Source organism: Anthonomus grandis, chromosome 16 (assembly GCF_022605725.1).
Source record: "Anthonomus grandis grandis chromosome 16, icAntGran1.3, whole genome shotgun sequence".
NCBI classification, from domain to species: domain Eukaryota; kingdom Metazoa; phylum Arthropoda; class Insecta; order Coleoptera; family Curculionidae; genus Anthonomus; species Anthonomus grandis.
In genome coordinates, this window is record NC_065561.1 from 14674505 (window position 1) to 14700508 (window position 26004).

The window sequence follows — 26004 nt, forward strand, 5'->3', positions numbered from 1 at the left end:
AACCCGGTGTTTTCGTAATGTAGGTGATGGGAATAAGCCGCTGATAGGGGTTTCTATAGCTATTTTTGGGTTTAAAGAAAATCGATTTTTCGCATTTTCAAAGTGCTATAATTCCCTTAGTTTTTATCGAAACTCATTATAACCCGGTGTTTTCGTGTTGTAGGTGATGAGAACAAGTCGCTGGTATAGTTAATTCAAATTCGAAAAAAATCAATTTTTGGTGAAAAATTCGATACGGGGGGGTATACCCGTAAAATGAAAAAACCCAAACTTTGAAGGTCTATATCTCGGCTTCTATGGGAGCTATCGGGAAAATTCCAACGGTTTTGTCTTAGTTTCGTCCTTCTGAATCCAACGAGGCCATCCGCAAGATTGTAGCTCCCATATTAGCTGAGATCTTGCATTTTTGTGGCCCATTTTTGGGCTCAAAAACGGGGTAAAAAATTGACTTTTTTCCGAATTTTCAAAGAGCTATATTTCCACTTGTTTTGGTCAAAATTCGTTATAACCCGGTGTTTTCGTAATGTAGGTGATGGGAATAAGCCGCTGATAGGGGTTTCTATAGCTATTTTTGGGTTTAAAGAAAATCGATTTTTCGCATTTTCAAAGTGCTATAATTCCCTTAGTTTTTATCGAAACTCATTATAACCCGGTGTTTTTGTGTTGTAGGTGATGGGAACAAGCCGCTGGTATAGTTAATTCAAATTCGAAAAAAATCAATTTTTGGTGAAAAATTCGATACGGGGGGGTATACCCGTAAAATGAAAAAACCCAAACTTTGAAGGTCTATATCTCGGCTTCTATGGGAGCTATCGGGAAAATTCCAACGGTTTTGTCTTAGTTTCGTCCTTCTGAATCCAACGAGGCCATCCGCAAGATCGTAGCTCCCATATTAGCTGAGATCTTGCATTTTTGTGGCCCATTTTTGGGCTCAAAAACGGGGTAAAAAATTGACTTTTTTCCGAATTTTCAAAGAGCTATATTTCCACTTGTTTTGGTCAAAATTCGTTATAACCCGGTGTTTTCGTAATGTAGGTGATGGGAATAAGCCGCTGATAGGGGTTTCTATAGCTATTTTTGGGTTTAAAGAAAATCGATTTTTCGCATTTTCAAAGTGCTATAATTCCCTTAGTTTTTATCGAAACTCATTATAACCCGGTGTTTTCATGTTGTAGGTGATGGGAACAAGCCGCTGGTATAGTTAATTCAAATTCGAAAAAAATCAATTTTTGGTGAAAAATTCGATACGGGGGGGTATACCCGTAAAATGAAAAAACCCAAACTTTGAAGGTCTATATCTCGGCTTCTATGGGAGCTATCGGGAAAATTCCAACGGTTTTGTCTTAGTCTTGTCCTTCTGAATCCAACGAGGCCATCCGCAAGATCGTAGCTCCCATATTAGCTGAGATCTTGCATTTTTGTGGCCCATTTTTGGGCTCAAAAACGGGGTAAAAAATTGACTTTTTTCCGAATTTTCAAAGAGCTATATTTCCACTTGTTTTGGTCAAATTTCGTTATAACCCGGTGTTTTCGTAATGTAGGTGATGAAAATAAGCCGCTGATAGGGGTTTCTATAGCAATTTTTGGGTTTAAAGAAAATCGATTTTTCGCATTTTCAAAGTGCTATAATTCCCTTAGTTTTTATCGAAACTCATTATAACCTGGTGTTTTCGTGTTGTAGGTGATGGGAACAAGCCGCTGGTATAGTTAATTCAAATTCGAAAAAAATCAATTTTTGGTGAAAAATTCGATACGGGGGGGTATACCCGTAAAATGAAAAAACCCAAACTTTGAAGGTCTATATCTCGGCTTCTATGGGAGCTATCGGGAAAATTCCAACGGTTTTGTCTTAGTTTCGTCCTTTTGAATCCAACGAGGCCATCCGCAAGATCGTAGCTCCCATATTAGCTGAGATCTTGCATTTTTGTGGCCCATTTTTGGGCTCAAAAACGGGGTAAAAAATTGACTTTTTTCCGAATTTTCAAAGAGCTATATTTCCACTTGTTTTGGTCAAAATTCGTTATAACCCGGTGTTTTCGTAATGTAGGTGATGGGAATAAGCCGCTGATAGGGGTTTCTATAGCTATTTTTGGGTTTAAAGAAAATCGATTTTTCGCATTTTCAAAGTGCTATAATTCCCTTAGTTTTTATCGAAACTCATTATAACCCGGTGTTTTCGTGTTGTAGGTGATGGGAACAAGCCGCTGGTATAGTTAATTCAAATTCGAAAAAAATCAATTTTTGGTGAAAAATTCGATACGGGGGGGTATACCCGTAAAATGAAAAAACCCAAACTTTGAAGGTCTATATCTCGGCTTCTATGGGAGCTATCGGGAAAATTCCAACGGTTTTGTCTTAGTTTCGTCCTTTTGAATCCAACGAGGCCATCCGCAAGATCGTAGCTCCCATATTAGCTGAGATCTTGCATTTTTGTGGCCCATTTTTGGGCTCAAAAACGGGGTAAAAAATTGACTTTTTTCCGAATTTTCAAAGAGCTATATTTCCACTTGTTTTGGTCAAAATTCGTTATAACCCGGTGTTTTCGTAATGTAGGTGATGGGAATAAGCCGCTGATAGGGGTTTCTATAGCTATTTTTGGGTTTAAAGAAAATCGATTTTTCGCATTTTCAAAGTGCTATAATTCCCTTAGTTTTTATCGAAACTCATTATAACCCGGTGTTTTCGTGTTGTAGGTGATGGGAACAAGCCGCTGGTATAGTTAATTCAAATTCGAAAAAAATCAATTTTTGGTGAAAAATTCGATACGGGGGGGTATACCCGTAAAATGAAAAAACCCAAACTTTGAAGGTCTATATCTCGGCTTCTATGGGAGCTATCGGGAAAATTCCAACGGTTTTGTCTTAGTTTCGTCCTTCTGAATCCAACGAGGCCATCCGCAAGATCGTAGCTCCCATATTAGCTGAGATCTTGCATTTTTGTGGCCCATTTTTGGGCTCAAAAACGGGGTAAAAAATTGTCTTTTTTCCGAATTTTCAAAGAGCTATATTTCCACTTGTTCTGGTCAAATTTCGTTATAACCCGGTGTTTTCGTAATGTAGGTGATGGGAATAAGCCGCTGATAGGGGTTTCTATAGCAATTTTTGAGTTTAAAGAAAATCGATTTTTCGCATTTTCAAAGTGCTATAATTCCCTTAGTTTTTATCGAAACTCATTATAACCCGGTGTTTTCGTGTTGTAGGTGATGGGAACAAGCCGCTGGTATAGTTAATTCAAATTCGAAAAAAATCAATTTTTGGTGAAAAATTCGATACGGGGGGGTATACCCGTAAAATGAAAAAACCCAAACTTTGAAGGTCTATATCTCGGCTTCTATGGGAGCTATCGGGAAAATTCCAACGGTTTTGTCTTAGTTTCGTCCTTCTGAATCCAACGAGGCCATCCGCAAGATGGTAGCTCCCATATTAGCTGAGATCTTGCATTTTTGTGGCCCATTTTTGGGCTCAAAAACGGGGTAAAAAATTGACTTTTTTCCGAATTTTCAAAGAGCTATATTTTCACTTGTTCAAGTCGAATTCCATTATAACCCGGTGTTTTCGTAATGTAGGTGATGGGAATAAGCCGCTGATAGGGGTTTCTATAGCAATTTTTGGGTTTAAAGAAAATCGATTTTTCGCATTTTCAAAGTGCTATAATTCCCTTAGTTTTTATCGAAACTCATTATAACCCGGTGGTTTCGTGTTGTAGGTGATGGGAACAAGCCGCTGGTATAGTTAATTCAAATTCGAAAAAAATCAATTTTTGGTGAAAAATTCGATACGGGGGGGTATACCCGTAAAATGAAAAAATCCAAACTTTGAAGGTCTATATCTCGGCTTCTATGGGAGCTATCGGGAAAATTCCAACGGTTTTGTCTGTAGGTGATGGGAACAAGCCACTGGTATAGTTAATTCAAATTCGAAAAAAATTAATTTTTGGTGAAAAATTCGATACGGGGGGGTATACCCGTAAAATGAAAAAACCCAAACTTTGAAGGTCTATATCTCGGCTTCTGTGGGAGCTATCGGGAAAATTCCAACGGTTTTGTCTTAGTTTCGTCCTTCTGAATCCAACGAGGCCATCCGCAAGATCGTAGCTCCCATATTAACTGAGATCTTGCATTTTTGTGGCCCATTTTTGGGCTCAAAAACGGGGTAAAAAATTGACTTTTTTCCGAATTTTCAAAGAGCTATATTTCCACTTGTTTTGGTCAAAATTCGTTATAACCCGGTGTTTTCGTAATGTAGGTGATGGGAATAAGCCGCTGATAGGGGTTTCTATAGCTATTTTTGGGTTTAAAGAAAATCGATTTTTCGCATTTTCAAAGTGCTATAATTCCCTTAGTTTTTATCGAAACTCATTATAACCCGGTGTTTTCGTGTTGTAGGTGATGAGAACAAGCCGCTGGTATAGTTAATTCAAATTCGAAAAAAATCAATTTTTGGTGAAAAATTCGATACGGGGGGGTATACCCGTAAAATGAAAAAACCCAAACTTTGAAGGTCTATATCTCGGCTTCTATGGGAGCTATCGGGAAAATTCCAACGGTTTTGTCTTAGTTTCGTCCTTCTGAATCCAACGAGGCCATCCACAAGATCGTAGCTCCCATATTAGCTGAGATCTTGCATTTTTGTGGCCCATTTTTGGGCTCAAAAACGGGGTAAAAAATTGACTTTTTTCCGAATTTTCAAAGAGCTATATTTCCACTTGTTTTGGTCAAAATTCGTTATAACCCGGTGTTTTCGTAATGTAGGTGATGGGAATAAGCCGCTGATAGGGGTTTCTATAGCTATTTTTGGGTTTAAAGAAAATCGATTTTTCGCATTTTCAAAGTGCTATAATTCCCTTAGTTTTTATCGAAACTCATTATAACCCGGTGTTTTTGTGTTGTAGGTGATGGGAACAAGCCGCTGGTATAGTTAATTCAAATTCGAAAAAAATCAATTTTTGGTGAAAAATTCGATACGGGGGGGTATACCCGTAAAATGAAAAAACCCAAACTTTGAAGGTCTATATCTCGGCTTCTATGGGAGCTATCGGGAAAATTCCAACGGTTTTGTCTTAGTTTCGTCCTTCTGAATCCAACGAGGCCATCCGCAAGATCGTAGCTCCCATATTAGCTGAGATCTTGCATTTTTGTGGCCCATTTTTGGGCTCAAAAACGGGGTAAAAAATTGACTTTTTTCCGAATTTTCAAAGAGCTATATTTCCACTTGTTTTGGTCAAAATTCGTTATAACCCGGTGTTTTCGTAATGTAGGTGATGGGAATAAGCCGCTGATAGGGGTTTCTATAGCTATTTTTGGGTTTAAAGAAAATCGATTTTTCGCATTTTCAAAGTGCTATAATTCCCTTAGTTTTTATCGAAACTCATTATAACCCGGTGTTTTTGTGTTGTAGGTGATGGGAACAAGCCGCTGGTATAGTTAATTCAAATTCGAAAAAAATCAATTTTTGGTGAAAAATTCGATACGGGGGGGTATACCCGTAAAATGAAAAAACCCAAACTTTGAAGGTCTATATCTCGGCTTCTATGGGAGCTATCGGGAAAATTCCAACGGTTTTGTCTTAGTTTCGTCCTTCTGAATCCAACGAGGCCATCCACAAGATCGTAGCTCCCATATTAGCTGAGATCTTGCATTTTTGTGGCCCATTTTTGGGCTCAAAAACGGGGTAAAAAATTGACTTTTTTCCGAATTTTCAAAGAGCTATATTTTCACTTGTTCAAGTCGAATTTCATTATAACCCGGTGTTTTCGTAATGTAGGTGATGGGAATAAGCCGCTGATAGGGGTTTCTATAGCAATTTTTGGGTTTAAAGAAAATCGATTTTTTGCATTTTCAAAGTGCTATAATTCCCTTAGTTTTTATCGAAACTCATTGTAACCCGGTGTTTTCATGTTGTAGGTGATGGGAACAAGCCGCTGGTATAGTTAATTCAAATTCGAAAAAAATCAATTTTTGGTGAAAAATTCGATACGGGGGGGTATACCCGTAAAATGAAAAAACCCAAACTTTGAAGGTCTATATCTCGGCTTCTATGGGAGCTATCGGGAAAATTCCAACGGTTTTGTCTTAGTTTCGTCCTTCTGAATCCAACGAGGCCATCCACAAGATCGTAGCTCCCATATTAGCTGAGATCTTGCATTTTTGTGGCCCATTTTTGGGCTCAAAAACGGGGTAAAAAATTGACTTTTTTCCGAATTTTCAAAGAGCTATATTTTCACTTGTTCAAGTCGAATTTCATTATAACCCGGTGTTTTCGTAATGTAGGTGATGGGAATAAGCCGCTGATAGGGGTTTCTATAGCAATTTTTGGGTTTAAAGAAAATCGATTTTTCGCATTTTCAAAGTGCTATAATTCCCTTAGTTTTTATCGAAACTCATTGTAACCCGGTGTTTTCATGTTGTAGGTGATGGGAACAAGCCGCTGGTATAGTTAATTCAAATTCGAAAAAAATCAATTTTTGGTGAAAAATTCGATACGGGGGGGTATACCCGTAAAATGAAAAAACCCAAACTTTGAAGGTCTATATCTCGGCTTCTATGGGAGCTATCGGGAAAATTCCAACGGTTTTGTCTTAGTTTCGTCCTTCTGAATCCAACGAGGCCATCCGCAAGATTGTAGCTCCCATATTAGCTGAGATCTTGCATTTTTGTGGCCCATTTTTGGGCTCAAAAACGGGGTAAAAAATTGACTTTTTTCCGAATTTTCAAAGAGCTATATTTCCACTTGTTTTGGTCAAAATTCGTTATAACCCGGTGTTTTCGTAATGTAGGTGATGGGAATAAGCCGCTGATAGGGGTTTCTATAGCTATTTTTGGGTTTAAAGAAAATCGATTTTTCGCATTTTCAAAGTGCTATAATTCCCTTAGTTTTTATCGAAACTCATTATAACCCGGTGTTTTTGTGTTGTAGGTGATGGGAACAAGCCGCTGGTATAGTTAATTCAAATTCGAAAAAAATCAATTTTTGGTGAAAAATTCGATACGGGGGGGTATACCCGTAAAATGAAAAAACCCAAACTTTGAAGGTCTATATCTCGGCTTCTATGGGAGCTATCGGGAAAATTCCAACGGTTTTGTCTTAGTTTCGTCCTTCTGAATCCAACGAGGCCATCCACAAGATCGTAGCTCCCATATTAGCTGAGATCTTGCATTTTTGTGGCCCATTTTTGGGCTCAAAAACGGGGTAAAAAATTGACTTTTTTCCGAATTTTCAAAGAGCTATATTTTCACTTGTTCAAGTCGAATTTCATTATAACCCGGTGTTTTCGTAATGTAGGTGATGGGAATAAGCCGCTGATAGGGGTTTCTATAGCAATTTTTGGGTTTAAAGAAAATCGATTTTTCGCATTTTCAAAGTGCTATAATTCCCTTAGTTTTTATCGAAACTCATTGTAACCCGGTGTTTTCATGTTGTAGGTGATGGGAACAAGCCGCTGGTATAGTTAATTCAAATTCGAAAAAAATCAATTTTAGGTGAAAAATTCGATACGGGGGGGTATACCCGTAAAATGAAAAAACCCAAACTTTGAAGGTCTATATCTCGGCTTCTATGGGAGCTATCGGGAAAATTCCAACGGTTTTGTCTTAGTTTCGTCCTTCTGAATCCAACGAGGCCATCCGCAAGATTGTAGCTCCCATATTAGCTGAGATCTTGCATTTTTGTGGCCCATTTTTGGGCTCAAAAACGGGGTAAAAAATTGACTTTTTTCCGAATTTTCAAAGAGCTATATTTCCACTTGTTTTGGTCAAAATTCGTTATAACCCGGTGTTTTCGTAATGTAGGTGATGGGAATAAGCCGCTGATAGGGGTTTCTATAGCTATTTTTGGGTTTAAAGAAAATCGATTTTTCGCATTTTCAAAGTGCTATAATTCCCTTAGTTTTTATCAAAACTCATTATAACCCGGTGTTTTCATGTTGTAGGTGATGGGAACAAGCCGCTGGTATAGTTAATTCAAATTCGAAAAAAATCAATTTTTGGTGAAAAATTCGATACGGGGGGGTATACCCGTAAAATGAAAAAACCCAAACTTTGAAGGTCTATATCTCGGCTTCTATGGGAGCTATCGGGAAAATTCCAACGGTTTTGTCTTAGCTTTGTCCTTCTGAATCCAACGAGGCCATCCGCAAGATCGTAGCTCCCATATTAGCTGAGATCTTGCATTTTTGTGGCCCATTTTTGGGCTCAAAAACGGGGTAAAAAATTGACTTTTTTCCGAATTTTCAAAGAGCTATATTTCCACTTGTTTTGGTCAAATTTCGTTATAACCCGGTGTTTTCGTAATGTAGGTGATGAAAATAAGCCGCTGATAGGGGTTTCTATAGCAATTTTTGGGTTTAAAGAAAATCGATTTTTCGCATTTTCAAAGTGCTATAATTCCCTTAGTTTTTATCGAAACTCATTATAACCTGGTGTTTTCGTGTTGTAGGTGATGGGAACAAGCCGCTGGTATAGTTAATTCAAATTCGAAAAAAATCAATTTTTGGTGAAAAATTCGATACGGGGGGGTATACCCGTAAAATGAAAAAACCCAAACTTTGAAGGTCTATATCTCGGCTTCTATGGGAGCTATCGGGAAAATTCCAACGGTTTTGTCTTAGTTTCGTCCTTTTGAATCCAACGAGGCCATCCGCAAGATCGTAGCTCCCATATTAGCTGAGATCTTGCATTTTTGTGGCCCATTTTTGGGCTCAAAAACGGGGTAAAAAATTGACTTTTTTCCGAATTTTCAAAGAGCTATATTTCCACTTGTTTTGGTCAAAATTCGTTATAACCCGGTGTTTTCGTAATGTAGGTGATGGGAATAAGCCGCTGATAGGGGTTTCTATAGCAATTTTTGGGTTTAAAGAAAATCGATTTTTCGCATTTTCAAAGTGCTATAATTCCCTTAGTTTTTATCGAAACTCATTATAACCCGGTGTTTTTGTGTTGTAGGTGATGGGAACAAGCCGCTGGTATAGTTAATTCAAATTCGAAAAAAATCAATTTTTGGTGAAAAATTCGATACGGGGGGGTATACCCGTAAAATGAAAAAACCCAAACTTTGAAGGTCTATATCTCGGCTTCTATGGGAGCTATCGGGAAAATTCCAACGGTTTTGTCTGTAGGTGATGGGAACAAGCCGCTGGTATAGTTAATTCAAATTCGAAAAAAATCAATTTTTGGTGAAAAATTCGATACGGGGGGGTGTACCCGTAAAATGAAAAAACCCAAACTTTGAAGGTCTATATCTTGGCTTCTATGGGAGCTATCGGGAAAATTTCAACGGTTTTGTCTTAGTTTCGTCCTTCTGAATCCAACGAGGCCATCCGCAAGATCGTAGCTCCCATATTAGCTGAGATCTTGCATTTTTGTGGCCCATTTTTATGCTCAAAAACGGGGTAAAAAATTGACTTTTTTCCGAATTTTCAAAGAGCTATATTTTCACTTGTTCAAGTCGAATTCCATTATAACCCGGTGTTTTCGTAATGTAGGTGATGGGAATAAGCCGCTGATAGGGGTTTCTATAGCTATTTTTGGGTTTAAAGAAAATCGATTTTTCGCATTTTCAAAGTGCTATAATTCCCTTAGTTTTTATCGAAACTCATTATAACCCGTTGTTTTCGTGTTGTAGGTGATGGGAACAAGCCGCTGGTATAGTTAATTCAAATTCGAAAAAAATCAATTTTTGGTGAAAAATTCGATACGGGGGGGTATACCCGTAAAATGAAAAAACCCAAACTTTGAAGGTCTATATCTCGGCTTCTATGGGAGCTATCGGGAAAATTCCAACGGTTTTGTCTTAGTTTCGTCCTTCTGAATCCAACGAGGCCATCCGCAAGGTCGTAGCTCCCACATTAGCTGAGATCTTGCATTTTTGTGGCCCATTTTTGGGCTCAAAAACGGGGTAAAAAATTGACTTTTTTCCGAATTTTCAAAGAGGTATATTTCCACTTGTTCTGGTCAAATTTCGTTATAACCCGGTGTTTTCGTAATGTAGGTGATGGGAATAAGCCGCTGATAGGGGTTTCTATAGCAATTTTTGGATTTAAAGAAAATCGATTTTTCGCATTTTCAAAGTGCTATAAATCCCTTAGTTTTTATCGAAACTCATTATAACCCGGTGTTTTCGTGTTGTACGTGATGGGAACAAGCCGCTGGTATAGTTAATTCAAATTCGAAAAAAATCAATTTTTGGTGAAAAATTCGATACGGGAGGGTATACCCGTAAGATGGAAAAACCCAAACTTTGAAGGTCTATATCTCGGCTTCTATGGGAGCTATCGGGAAAATTCCAACGGTCTTGTCTTAGTTTCGTCCTTCTGAATCCAACGAGGCCATCCGCAAGATCGTAGCTCCCATATTAGCGGAGATCTTGCATTTTTGTGGCCCATTTTTGGGCTCAAAAACAGGGTAAAAAATTGACTTTTTTCCGAATTTACAAAGAGCTATATTTCCACTTGTTCTGGTAAAATTTCGTTATAACCCGGTGTTTTCGTAATGTAGGTGATGGGAATAAGCCGCTGATAGGGGTTTCTATAGCAATTTTTGGGTTTAAAGAAAATCGATTTTTCGCATTTTCAAAGTGCTATAATTCCCTTAGTTTTTATCGAAACTCATTATAACCCGGTGTTTTCGTGTTGTAGGTGATGGGAACAAGCCGCTGGTATAGTTAATTCAAATTCGAAAAAAATCAATTTTTGATGAAAAATTCGATACGGTGGGGGTATACCCGTAAAATGAAAAAACCCAAACTTTGAAGGTCTATATCTCGGCTTCTATGGGAGCTATCGGGAAAATTCCACCGGTTTTGTCTTAGTTTCGTCCTTCTGAATCCAACGAGGCCATCCGCAAGGTCGTAGCTCCCACATTAGCTGAGATCTTGCATTTTTGTGGCCCATTTTTGGGCTCAAAAACGGGGTAAAAAATTGACTTTTTTTCCGAATTTTCAAAGAGGTATATTTCCACTTGTTCTGGCCGAATTCCGTTATAACCCGGTGTTTTTTTAATGTAGGTGATGGGAATAAGCCGCTGATAGTTGAAGCCCAAAAGTATTTTTAATTAAATCGCAATTACGACACGAATGTCGAGCGGTAATTTTATTTCCGAACATAAACCCTCAAAAAGGGTAGTGGTCGACCGAGAACTGTTATGAGAATTTTTTAATTTACTTTTCCAACCGTATGAGAATGTTTGGGCAGGTTTATTTCTCTTAAGCATTTCCTTAGGAGTATGAGTTTTTATTAAAATTTATATTTAACACCCTCTTTTTATCAGAACGCAGCATAGGGTTAAAACCTCTACAAATCAATATATATATATATATATATATATATATATATATATATTTATCTCAGATACACACACACACAAGAAATTTTATTTAAATCCGATAAGAGCTTTAGAAGATTAATTTTTTCGCAGTCGACATCTGCGACGTTCTTAAATTTGCGTTCTGACTTGTGTTAAAACGAATCAAGTATCACGGTTTGGAAGTAGATTTTGATTGTCAGACATCTCTTGACCTTCTCCTTTTCTCTCTCAAGCATAAAATGATTAAAAAATGAAATAGCATTAATTTGTATGTCAACTGTTTGAAAATGTTGGGCGCCAACATTGTTCAAAAATTTTCGTCATTTTTCTGTATCTGTAACTGCAGAGACAGATAGAAATTTCTATTTTACTAATAGGATCAGTTACCAAATTAAGTAACTAAATTGAATGAATAATTAACCTCAATAATTTCTTCTCTAATTTGTTTTAATTGATGCTTGTTAGTTATTGCATTTTTATCCTTAAGGTTATTCCTGGCCATGCTATTATATCATGTTGTAAAACAATTGTTTAGTTATTTTGCCAGAGTCTGTGATGTGTAGGTTATCTGTGTGTAATAAACCGTGTGATTTCGATTTTTATGAAAATTAAATATCAATCACCATTTAAATGGCTCTTATAAAAAAGTTAGTCCAATCTTCCCATAGCCCGTTATTCCACATCAAATATTAATACTTCTATAATCCTGTTCCTGGATAGGTTTAATACCGTGTTTAATATTAGTTACTATAATATTTTTTATTGAAAATATCTACCATATTAATAGCCTTTGGCTATTTTCAGGAGTTATTCTTGACAGCTCCCATTATTCTCAAATTTGAAGTCTGAGTCTGGCTATTTGTATTAATTATCAGGCTTCGCAGGCAATCACATTTAAAGAAAAATGGAGCAACAGCGACATATGTAATAAATTAAAAATTAAGACTGAGCACAATTATAGCTCCTTTAAAGTGGATCTAAAGTGGTTCCTTTGAAGCTATTTTAAAAAAACAGCAAAATCCCTATAATAGGAGTCGAGAAATTGGCATTTTTAGTACAGGAGTGCCTGTAAGACGCAAAATCATTCGTAACTTATTGAATAGTACATATGCCTGGTCCTATTAGTCAAAATTACACAATTATAGGCTCTAGAGGTTCTTTGAAGGCCATTTTAGGCTCTTATAAAAAAAACAGAAAAATCCCCATCATAGGAGTACAGAATTTAGAGTTTTTATTATAGGGTGCTTGTAATAAATAAAATCATTTGTCGCTTATTGAATAGTGAATATATCGATTTCTGATGGCCAAATTTAAACAATTATAGGCTCTAGGGATTTTTTGGAGGCCATGTTAGGCTCTTTGAAAAAAAAACACTAAAATTCCTATAATAGGAGTCAAGAAATTGGAATTTTTAGTACAAGAGTGCCTGTAAGAACCAAAATCATTTGCCGCTTATTGAATAGTGAATATATCGATTTTTGATGGCCAAATTTAAACAATTATAAGTTCTAGGGGTTTTTTGGAGGCCATTTTAGGTTCTTTCAAAAAAACACCATAATTCCTATAATAGGTGTCAAGAAATTGGAATTTTTAGTACAGGAATGTCTGTAAGAATCAAAATCATTTGTCGCTTATTGAATAGTGAATATATCAGGTCCTATTGGTCAAAATTAAATAAATATTGGCTTTAGAGGTTCTTTGGAGGCCATTTTAGGCTCTTATGAAAAAAGCAGTGAAATCCCTATAATAGGAGTCGACAAGTTCGAATTTTAGGTATAGGAATGCCTGTAAGAACCAAAATCATTTGGCACTTATTGAATAGTGAATATATCGGGTCCTATTGGTCAAAATTAAGCAATTTTAGACTCTAGGGTTTCTTTGGAAGGGTTTTCTTTTTAAAAAAAAATCAAAAATAATTGATGGATCAAAGTATTTGGCCAACAGGTGTAGTTGTTAATGATTTTTTAAACCTAAGAAACATAGCCTCATATAAGGCGAACACAGGTCAGAGTACTTAGCCCCATAGCATAATTGGGCGTAAGCAACAAATATGTTATCCATTCATAATGGATTTCATAAGCTCTGAGAGACTTTTTTTATCCCTTCAATTCATATATATATAGTAACATGAATTATATTTTCATTTAATTATAAACATCCCACAACATTGTTTAAAAAATCTTTTTGGTCGATGCTCTTCCAGTAGAATAATGTAAAAAGTAATAAAAATTAGTTTACTCATCTAGTAGAAAAAACATTTTGAACAGTAGAATGCAAATCTGATATAAAGTATCAAGTATCCCATTTAAAAAAAATCAAAAACATTCAGGTAATTCTAATATAGAACTAGCACATAGTACAAAAAATCATGAATTGCGCTTTTAAGAGATTTTAATATACATTTTACATTCACATAACTCTCATGTAAATACTTAACAAAGAGGCAAAATCATTTATTAAACCTGCTATCCGACAAAACGGTATGGGTAAAACGAACGACCTACAACAAAACGTTAGCGGTTTTAGGACCTTTGAAAAGGCCGACACTTGATATACTAGAACAAAATGGCAGGTCAGTTTTCCCTTAACCACAATTAAATTATACGGGTTAAACAAATACCTCCAAAAATACGGTTAAGTTTGTAGAATTAGTAACAGCAAAATTAGTTTAATTGTTCAAGTGCATTTGGCATTTTAGTTCGACTTGTATTCGTTAGTGAAAGAGGCGTCGTAACCATTTTGGTTATGCCTGTAAAATATTTGGGGAATTTTTACTAATATTGGAAATTAAAACGTTTATTTATTTTTTATTATTGGTTTTTAGTGTAAAGTCCATGCAAATATTGTATTTATTTGGTTTAACAGTAAACGGAACAGTGGAATGGAAAATATATTTATTTATTGTAGTGTTTAAGCCTTGTTTAAATATTTATAAAACCACCACAAACATTTTTAGTTCCAATTAGTACATGTGTTTTTTTGGACCATCAAGGTCAACTCGAAATAGAATTGAATGTAATCAATAAAATAATTATACTACAGGATATGTGACCATTATTTTTTATCAAAATTTTAATAGTAAAAATATTTAGCTTTTAGAACGAAAAAGAAATCTTTTATAATATTTTTACCTAAAGAATATATATTAAGTTTAACAGCATCAATCCAAGACTTTAAAAAATCACTTTAAACCCGATAAAATTTGCGATAAAACCAATAATCATAAATCACAGATACAGTGCCCTATTTCTGGTATAAACTTTTGACGATATTGAAAAAGAAATATTTGGGTCACGTTAAGTTTACTTTCATCGCATTTCTTACAAACAGATAAAATCTCCCCCAGGGTCTAAAGAAAATTACGATTATTAGGAGCAAGAGCTGCCCCTGATAACAAATGATTTCTGAATCTCGGGCATATTTCTAAAATTTATTTTTATTAATAATTTAATGAGCTAGATAGGGCTTTATTATGAGTCATAAATAATATTCTGTAGTAAGGTTTACTGCATAATTAAGATTTCAGTTCTTATCCATCTTGTAACGTCATAAAAGTATCTCGGAGAGTTACAGAAATAACTAACCTCTTTATGAGGTATTAAATTAAATGAGGCCAACCCTCTATTCTTCCCAAAGAACTTCAGTTATAAAAATTATGCTCCTGGGGGGTTAAATTTTTATTTTATTATACAGTAAAGACGCACATCGATAAAGGAAAATCTATGCGCCCGGCACCCTTTACAAACTCACTTTAGCGGCAAATAAGCTATAAATTTCACCATATTTCGTAGGTGTATCTTTTTGTTGATTTTTGGGCTTTCGGTGGATAACGAAACTTTCTTAAAGGCGGAAACTTGGCAAGTATATAGCTTTAAAACGAAAAGGGGAGTGAATTACATGGAAAAAGAAAATTTTAATGTGTAGGTACGGAGGTTAGCGGAGGTTAACTACATATGAACTCAATAATGATAACATCAAAAAAAAAAGTCAAGCCAACAAAGCGAGGTTTTATAGCCAAAAGTAAATATCTTCGGTAAAAGACAAACTGAATGCGGAGATACTCAAAAACAACAAAATTGCAGAATTTTTGAGGTTAATATCTCGGAATTCAATAAAATTAGATTATCTGTAATTTCCAATTTTCAAAATGCTCTCTTTCTCTTAGTTCTGCTCGGATTCTGTCATAACCCGGTGTTTTTGTGATGTATATGATGGGAACAAGACGTTGGTGTAGTTAGTTCGAAATCAAATAAAATTTTTTTTTGAATTTTTGATGAAAAGAATCAATATCGGGGGGTATACCCACAAAAAATAAAAAAGCCCAAACTTTAGAGGTCTGTATCTCGGCTTCTATGGGCACTATGGAAAAAATTCTAACAGCTTTGTTTTAAGTTCATCGTTCTAAATCCAACGAGATTATTCGCAGGGTTGTAGCTCTTATAATAGCTGAGATCTCGCATTTTTGAGTTCCATTTTTGGGCTAAAAAACGACGTCAAAAAATTACTTTTTCTCAATATTCAACGTGCTCTCATTCCCTTAGTTCTGCTTGGACCCTGTCATAACCCGGTATTTTTGTAATGTATATGATAGGAATAAGGCGATGGTATAGTTAGTTCGTAATCGAAAAAAATCAATTTTTGATGAAAGAAATCGATACGGGGGGCATGCCCACAAAATGAAAAATTCCAAACTTTATAGGTCGGTATCTCGGCTTCTATGGGAACTATCGAGAAAATTCCAATGGTTTTGTCTTAGTTTCATCCTTCTGAAGCCAACAAGACTATCCGCAAGGTCGCAGCCCATATATTAGCTGAGATTTCGCTGTTTTAAGGCTTATTTTTGGGCTCAAAAACCACGTCGAAAAATGACTTTTTTTCCCAATTTTCAAAACGCTCTCATTCTCTTAGTTCTGCTCGGATCCTGTCATAACCCGGTGTTTTTGTGATGTCTATGATGGGAACAAGACGTTGGTATAGTTATTTCAAAATCGAAAAAAAAAACAATTTTTGGTGAAAAAATTCGTATACCCACAAAATGAAAAATTCCAAACTTTGGAGGTAGGTATCTCGGCTTCTATAGGCACTATCGAAAATATTTCAACAGTTTTATCTTGCGTTGGTCTTTCTGAATCCAACGAGATGATCCGCAGGGTCGTAGCTCTCATAATAGCTGAGATCTCGCATTTTTGAGCCCCATTTTTGGACTTAAAAACGACGTCGAGAAATGACTTTTTCCCAATTTTCAAAATGCTCTCATTCCCTTAGTTCTGCTTGGACCCTATCATAACCTGGTGTTTTTGTAATGTATATGATAGGAATAAAGCGATGGTATAGTTATTTCCAAATCAAAAAAAATTAATTTTTGGTGAAAAAATTCGATACGGGAGGATATACCCACAAAATGAAAAATCCCAAACTTTGGACATCGGTATCTCGGCTTCTATGGGCACTATCGGGAAAATTCCAACGGTTTTGTCTTAGTTTCATCCTTCTGAAGCCAACCAGACTATCCGCAAGGTCGTAGCCCACATATTAGCTGAGATCTCGCATTTTTAGGGCCCATTTTTGGGCTCAAAAACGACGCCAAAAAATAACTTCTTCCCAATTTTCAAAATGCTCTCATTCCCTTAGTTCTGCTCAAATCCTGTCATAATCCGGTGTTTTTGTGATGTATATGATGGGAATAAGGCGATGGTATAGTTAGTTCTAAATCAAAAAAAAAATTTTTTTGGTGAAAAAAATCGACACGGAGGGTATACCCACAAAATAAAAAATCCCAAACTTTGGAGGTCGGTATTTCGGCTTTTGTGGATAATATCAGAAAAATTTCAATGGTTTTTTTTCTTAAATTTGTCTATTGTAATGTTGTTCTAATTGTTACGAGACCATCCGAAAAGTCGTAGCTCTTTTGTTAGCCGAGATCTTGCATTTTTAGAAGCCAATTTGGCGCTAAAAGAAATCCTCAAAAATGGCACCTTTAGCCTCAAAAAAATCATCAAAATGGCAATTTTTAAAGCTTTCAAGGTTTTAATAAAGGGATTATTAACAAAACCTCTCGTATTAATTCATATCTCCAATTTATTAGCTATGATCTTATAAAGGTACCATATTGGAAACGCCGAGAAACCAGCTGATTCTCTGTCATTCTGGAGTGACACAAGTGGCACACCGCACGACATCTTGAAGGTCAGGGAATCATCCGGGATCATGGTCAGCTAAGTATATAAGGAGCCGCGTCGCCCCTGGGAGTCAACTGACAGTTCAGTAAAGTCGGACATAAGTAGTAGTAATTAAATAAAGTAAAAATAAATATTTGTATCAGTCGTAAGTGATTGAGTTTGGTAGTGTAAGTGATAAATGTGTGCAATAATTGATAATTTAATTTATACTTAACGAACGGTAAAAACGCTATAGTATATTTCACTCTCAGTAATTGTTTTGTATTCAAAATACTTTTACTTAACGGTAGAATTTTACAAAATCTTACCTCTGATAATAAATTATTTCCAGCCAAGTAAGCAGTTGTCACAATTCCACAATTTCTTCTTAAAAAATTAACTTAACGTCTACATGATCAATATATCCAACTTATTTTTCTTTTAGAGGAACATCAGTTTTAGTTTTCTCTCAATTCCTTTTAAATAGGCAATATGCTTCCACTCAAGCCATTTTACATCCAGCCGGTAATCCTTTGCTTATTAAATCTCGCCATTTTTAATCCGAGTAACTTTTAATCGTTTACTTCAAGTAGTTCTGTCCTCGCTCTCGAGACAATTTCACGACATTCTTCACTTCTCGGCGATTTCACGGATTAAGCTCCTGACTATTTGTTCTTAGAGCTTAATATCTTTCGAAATTGCGATTTCAGTTGTTCGTCTGCGCGCAGTTTAATTTAACTAGAAAAATCTAGCGATCACTTTTTATCTTGTTTAAATTGATGCGAGATTCTTTTTTGACTTTTAGAAGTTTATTTGTAGTATGCTAGCGATTTTTCTTGACAAAGCGACATCTGAAACAAAGAAAAAACTTATTAAGTAAAGGTCAAGGTTCAACCAAATATTTTGAGATATATAAACATTATTTATACATTAGGGTAATATTATAAGTTTAAAGACTGCTCAAGATATGTTTTAGCTTCTTCACATCATTGCATTTAAGAAAATATTGTCTATTAAGCAAATTGTCAGGAAAGGTAAGGGTTATTGACTATTTGGTTTGCTCAAAGGCATATTGTCGACCTGGATATATTTTGAGTTTACATAGAGTTTCAATACTTTGTGTTTACACGAAATTGCTGGGAGCTTTGAATGTAAAGGTCAATCATACAAATTGGAAATGTCTAAAGCCTTAAGTAAAACAGCATCTGTTAATAAAATTTATATTAATCTTTCTATATATACAGTAGTCAAATAATTAATTTAATTTAAGTAAGAATTTAAGAGCTAAGTTATTAAATGTGATTTAAATACTAAGGACCTTTTACATAGAGAAAGTAAAATAAGAAGAATAATTAATCACATGTATACTGGACGGTATCACATTTACTACGCGACTACAGCGCACCTTTCGCATCTATTGTTACTATACCGACTAAGTCATGTAAAAAAAAGCGGGATTTTTGAATTTACTATAAGGCAGGAGATTCAAATTTAAAGCGTGCAGATACTACACATTCACTTCCAATATATCTTGCAAATTATTAGAGATAAGGAGAGGGTTATATTTAGAGGAAATATGTGCATATTTGGGCAAAACCAGTTTTCAAATCCTTTCCGAACACATTAAAAATAAATGTAATTTTTATCATCTTTACCTATTTTACTTTCTCTTTGACTTATCATCTAAAAATTTTAATTTGGCTGCATTGATATAAGATTTAGCTTCATTGATAATAGTTGGGTTATCATGCACTCTCAGATCAAGAACTGAAATGATATTGTAGTGCGGTTTTCGTTACTATTTTAGTAGCTCAGTGATATCAAGTCAATGTGTCATTATCAGAAAACGTAATCATTTATTTAATAGAAAACCGATGATATATTAGAGAAATAACCGAGGTCACAGTGCTCAGCGTTTATATTCCAAGTACAATTTTTTTTCAAAAATATTTTACCACTAGCTGACACTCATGACTATACCAGAAAGAGCCAAATATTTTCAGTTCCTTGAATTTCTTCTTTGGTTCCTTTGGAAAATAGGAGATGAGGGTTTGGGGTGGATTCAGCCTTGATAGTAAAGCTCTTTAAATAATATGCAAAGAGATATTAAACAAGTTCTGAATTCTTACGTAATACTTTACTGGTTACCCGGAAGTATCATTGATATAAACCATACCATGTTCATGATTCCTGAGGTAAATGCAAGCTAAAAAAGAATTATTTTCGACCAAAGTCATTATCTCTACATATCTATGCTGAGGTCTACCATTTTCATTCCTTTTTGGACCAGTTATTATCATTGAATCTAATATACATGTTCTCCTGGAGTAGGTCAATTAGAAAAAGAGGGATCTATCACTTCTTTTTACTTTTTATCTCAAAAACTTGCTCCTAATAATAAATATTCAGAGGTTGGAGGGACAAAAAGTCAACGGTTTCAAAGTATGTTTTTTTTGTCATGTGTCAACTATGTCCCGTGTTTTGCCCTAAGGCATCATATAAATATTCTGAGATCGTTGACTTTGAGTCTATTTAACCCTCTCTGAATATGAATGACAATTTAATATTGCAGCTCTAATGTAGGAGCTGACTAGTCACCAGCAACTGGTACTAAGAAATTATCGAAAGAAAGGAACTTTCTTAAGATGTAACTCTCATATATAATTTTTAACAACATTAATAAAAAAATAAACAAATTAATGAAAGCTTCTATATATGTAAATCCAAGAATTTTCATTGTTTCTGCAGGCAAAAGGTTGGTTTCGTTGGTTCAAATTAGCTCAATGTTTTATTTATTACATGTTAAAAAAATTAAGTGTCTGAACTTGCAGTTTTTTTTTCTATTAGTATTTGCCAAGAACTCTTACATAACTTCAGGACATTTTTAGGCTTTTACATTTATCGTAATAAAAAAATATGTAATTTTTTTCACTGTAACAAAAAATGAATTAGTTGGCTGTATTGCTGGACTGCGGCTTATGAAGAACTAAATAAAAAGTAAAAACCTATTACAAGAAACGGAACATCGAAAGTTATCATATCATAAAAATTGCTCTTTGGCTGAAAACTCCAAAAAAAAATCTTAAAAGGCTTCCTAATTGATAATTATCATTTAGGGATTATTGAAAGGACGTAATTTCACGAAATTGAAAATTAGATTATCTTTCACTGTCTTCTTTGCTAATTAGATCCTTTATAAAGGAGAAAAACCACTTCTAACAAATCATAAAAATCTTCTTCGAATCGGCAAAAGCGAATTTTCATAAATCAGAAGCTCTTTTTTGTAATACTAAATTTATTTATAGGCATATCCTAACTTGTCTTGATTATAGGCAAATAAGCACGCTAATTCTACTAGATTATAGCAAAGTTTATCTATTTTAACATGTAAAAATAGACTTTGATTATAGTAAAGCCTTCGACACATTAACCACCATCTTTTGTATGCTTGATGCGTGAGATATTTTACTGTGTATTTAAATTAAAATCAGTATTTTTTTAGGAAGTATTTGGAGGGTAGATCCCAGAGGTTAATAAAAAATAATAATTGCCCTTAAAACCTAATCTTTATCAAGTATAAACATATTCAATGGGTTTAGGATAAGTGAATGTCAAGATGCAGGTTGAATCTAATTCATCCTATTGAATCTCTTTAAATTTATATCGTATTTAATATAATCTAAGATCAGAATGAAAAATTCTATCTATAAAGTCTATCCTATCTATAGTTGACTCTCGACTTTGCGTATAACTCTTTCTGAATCTGGAAAAAGTGATGTGTAACAGTGTAAAGGATCATTAAACTCCAACATATTTAATAGCAATTATTCTATTTTATTCCAGTAAAGAAATATTGCAAGGTTAGGTTTAGGCTACCAAAAGTACATTCACCTTAACCTCTTCCACTCCATCGTATCCACGTATGGATATTTTTAGATATGGCAATATTTACCACGATATCCACATATGGATATTCATATAGGGGACGTTAACGCACTGTGTAAAAGTGGAGTAGGCCTCTGTAGTTTATTTTTGATCGCGGTAGGACATGTATATCCATATGGGGATATCATGCTTAGTCTTTTTTTTTTGCAACGCACAGGCAAGATATTTATTTAGTGTACTTTTGGGGTTCGCAAAGAGCGCATAACGTATTTTTCATGCTATTACCTACGCATAATTTTCGTTTTATACTCGTTATTAGTTAAAATGGATTCAGACTACGAGAATGAAACTGATATGAGCTATGAACTGTCTAGTGACTTCGAGAGCTACTCGAAAACCGACTACTCATCAGAGGATGAAGAAGAAATAATTAACGGTGTTCAGATGAGCAGCTGGACGACTATAACGGATCCAAGGATAAGCTGCCAAGTAATATACCCGAATTTCGCTTTGACTATGACTTTCACCCAGCAATTGACTTTCAAGAGCGCATGGAAGCTGTAAATTGTTTTGAATCGTTTGTAAGTAGAAGTATTGTAAAGAAGCTATGCGAGTGGACCGATCAAAGAGCCAATATATATTTTAATAATAATCCACATAACGCTATGAAAGTTTTTGGTTTAAATTATAAAACAGTCGAAACAGAAGAAATGTATGTATTTATAGCGCTGTTTTTTCTTACTGGGTTGACCAAGTATGTGCAAATTTCAGATTATTGGAGTAAAGATGATGTATGCACTGGTCCTCCAGTGTTTCAGAAATCTGTTATGAGCCGAAATCGCTTTTTAATAATTCTTAAATTCCTTAGATTTTCACCCCCAAAACTTGCCAAAGCTAATGCACCGCTTAGCAGATTAGGCATTTTTATGGCACTTGTTAAAGAAAACTGTCAAAACTTAGTAGACCCAGATCCGGTTTTCGCAATAGATGAGCAACTTATATTATATAAGGGCCGACTCTATTTTCGCCAATATATAAAATCCAAAAGAAGTCGATTTGGAATCAAAATATTTTCGTTATGTCCCAGTAAATCTGAACTTCGAGGATATACATGAAATTTTTGTATATATATTGGCAAAGATATATATGACATATCGCACATTCCAAGAACAGAGAACCTTTCCTTTTCCGAAAAAATAGTGGTTTACCTTTGTCGAAACCTCTTGAACAGTAATCGTGAAGTGATTGTCGATAATTGGTACACATCAGTTCGCCCTTGTGCGTTTTTATTGACAAAAAACACTTTTCGATCGAATAAGGGTATTCCAAAAGAATTGACATTGGTTTCTTTAGAGAGGCAACAATCATGATTTGTTCGCTTCTTCTAATTCGCTACAAGGATAAGAAAGACGTTTATCTACCTACCAGTAAACATACTGCAGGATTTTGTGAAAAAGAACGATATGTTGTGGGAGGAAATGTTATATATTACAACAAACCCAAACATATTGATTTTTATAATCACAATATGGGATCAGTTGACGCAGTAGATCAAGATATTGAACCATACAGTCCTTTGCGGAAATCCTGCACATGGTTTACCAAAATAGGTTTGCACCTTCTACATCTAATGTTATTGAACTCTAGAGTATTTTACAGCTAAGCACATCAAAACAAAGTTTCAATGTATAAATATACAAAACTTTGCTGCCGGGGTATACTTTTGAAATATAGCAAAGGTTATAAAGAAATGGATGATAAAAAAAATCAACCTACCACTTCATCTAAGAAACCGTTGCATGCCATGGCTGATTTTCCAAGAGAAGTTGGGAAGAAGAGAACTCTACGAAAAGTTCGCGTAATTTGTAAAAGACGTGGAGTGCGGAAACTAATGAGAAAATGTTGCATTGCTTGCCCGGACAAACCTGGACTTTGCTCATCAGAACATTTTGAAAGTTTTCATAAATAAAAAAATAATGTTCTTTTTTTGCTTTGTACTAAATGTAATATTAAATAAATTTTGTACTTTCTCTTTGTATGTTTTATTTTATAACATTTGCCATGACTTTATAAATAAAACAATAGATATCGTCAAATTTTATTAGTATCCCAATGTGAATATTTTGGTATAGAAACGATATCCAAGTGTGGATATACTGGTACATCCATATATCCTTATGTGGATATTCTGGTAGACACCACAAATTGTTATAGAAATTTAAATTGTTTTAAACAAATTTTCTGGCATTCTTAGATAAAATACTTTTTTATTCTACATCGAAACTTTAATAAAATTTATTTTTTAGTAACCTACTTCGAAAAATGGCCTGCAGCGGAAGGGGTTAAAATAGTTTAGTAAGCATTATAATAAATGGAGTAATAATATTCCCAGGATATTGAGTACAATGACACCAGTTTATTGCTGAACTGTTAAAAAGTATATTCAAATCAAACCGAATAATAATCAATAAGAATAGAATAATTATTAATAAAAAGTCATTAAACCGAGTTACATGGGACTTTTATTTTACAACAGTGTCTCAAAGATTGGTAAATAGAGGAGCGTTAGTAACTTACTAGCTAAAATTAATTTATTCAAATTGTCTTGTATTTATCTTTTAGTAATTAATTGTATTGTAAAATGTTGATTTAAAATAATGTTAATTAAATTTTCAAATTGTGCTCAATGTCTACTATGCAGGAACACGAGTTCTTTTTAAAATGATGTATGACTATGGTACTCTTCTTATTTCTCCCGTTTAGTAAGGTAAACGTTTACTTTTAGATGCCACTATAAAAAATCCAGAAATGAGAAATCTGGTGTCCAAGCTGGTCATTCAATAGAGAATTTACCTCCTTCTATTTTGAAAATTTCCGTTTATTGACAGGGGCGTAGCACATAGCTCGATCTTGGGAACACTTTTATTAATTATGTTTGCTATAGAGCCCAAATTGTGTAAAAAATTTTAAAATTTATTAATACGCAGCTTTATACTAGTTTTTCTAAACAGAGTGATTCGATCTATAGATATCACTGCGGTGACGGTCTTAAGCTTAATCCCCAGAAATCGGCTGTAATGTAATTTTTTGTTCTACAGAGTGATTGGGCCAAAGAGAACTTTAGCTATTATTGACTAATGAAAAAATCGAATCGGCCTGTGAATACAGAATAATTAAAGATTAAAGCACGCTAATATCAAGTCGCCATACCATTTTACTTAGAAACCTACCTAAGAACAAGCACGTTTTACACTATATTAAAACATGAATTGAGAAAAGAGTTATGTGAGAGTTTAGGGTTTATTATCTCACTGTAATTATTGTAGTTTTATGTATGATCGATGTCTTGGCAAATATATAGTGAAAAAGTTCATTGTACTTGTATAAGGTTAATTTTTGCCTTAAAATTATCCTATCATAATAGTCTGAATGTTTTACAGAAATTCTACCTCAGTCTGAACCAGAGAGAAGAGGCTTTTGCAGTATTTAGCCTATAAGCAAGCTGTTTTATTATATTGGCCATGAAATTTCACTGGATAAGATTTGTATCTATGGCATAGAAGCAATACTGTAGTAACAGTTAAATAGGTTGCACGTTTTCGTAGACACCAGTCAAATTAAAAGAAGTCGTCCATATTCTTAAAGAGACCTACCTTCTACAATCTAAAGGAGTATGCACAAAGTCTCAGTCTCAAAAAGATTATTTTTTTAAATTCAGAACGTCGGTTACACGTGTTTCGCTCTTTAGAGCATCTTCAAGCTTTAAAAGTCTTAGGGCTACAAACGATACAACATGGTTTCAGGTCATAGTAAACACACACACATGAGTGTGTGCTTTAGATTTATAGATAGCAGATTCTGTGACTGTTGGTGTTCCTCAGGATTCTGTTCTATATCTGCTGCTACACCACAGAACAATATAGTCCAGTCATAAAACAATATCACATAAAAGAACAAGTGATTGTTAGCTTCTAAAATTAAATATCAAATGACATCACTCCAACCAATTAATACTAGGTTAAAACCACTCAAAAATTACTTTAAACTAGGGAAAAGTTAAGTGTCCGTCGTCGACTAACTCAAATCTACTATGTACATCTTCGAACGTTCCCCCTAATGCTCCTAGTACCTTATTAACTTATGCGTACTTGTTTCCATTAAAATATAAGTAGAATCAGATTCGCACTCTAATGTGTTAATTTTTTACAATTTCCCCTTTTATGTTTATTTTCTTCACAATTTCTTCTATACCTGCTGCAATTTCTTATACATGTAAATGCTCTTTCTGTTGTTGCCTCAACTGGACACATTTTTTTTTGCTGGTGATACCTATATGGTACCTAAACATAACATATAAACAGGCATTAAAAGTAAAAAGTAAAAATGTGAATTTATTTAGTTAGGTTTGATAGCCAAAGATTAATAAACCCTGTTTTGAAGTTGCCAATTTTAGCATTCTAAAATGAATAAAAAATTATAAGCATCTAAGAATTAAATGTGCATGTATTTACACGTATTAAAGTGCGTATATTTACAATAACAATATAAAAATTTTACAATAATTTAAATCTGTTAGAAACGTCTTTTATTTTAGCTTTAGAAGGTCGAGAAGTAGGCAAGCATTAAATCAAAGCTCATAATTAAAAGAGATTTTTTCTCGCACGG

General features: G+C 34.6%; 1 protein-coding gene across 2 annotated transcripts in view; it reads right to left on the reverse strand.

The window, feature by feature from the left end:
* The window catches only part of LOC126745631 (neuroligin-1-like), a 490464-nt gene that overhangs the window by 338292 nt on the left and 126168 nt on the right, over window positions 1-26004 (reverse strand). For both annotated transcript variants that reach the window (XM_050453562.1, XM_050453561.1), the window contains exon 3: window positions 17784-18305. The gene's annotated coding sequence lies outside the window, so the exon portion shown is untranslated. The remainder of the gene's footprint in view (window positions 1-17783; window positions 18306-26004) is intronic.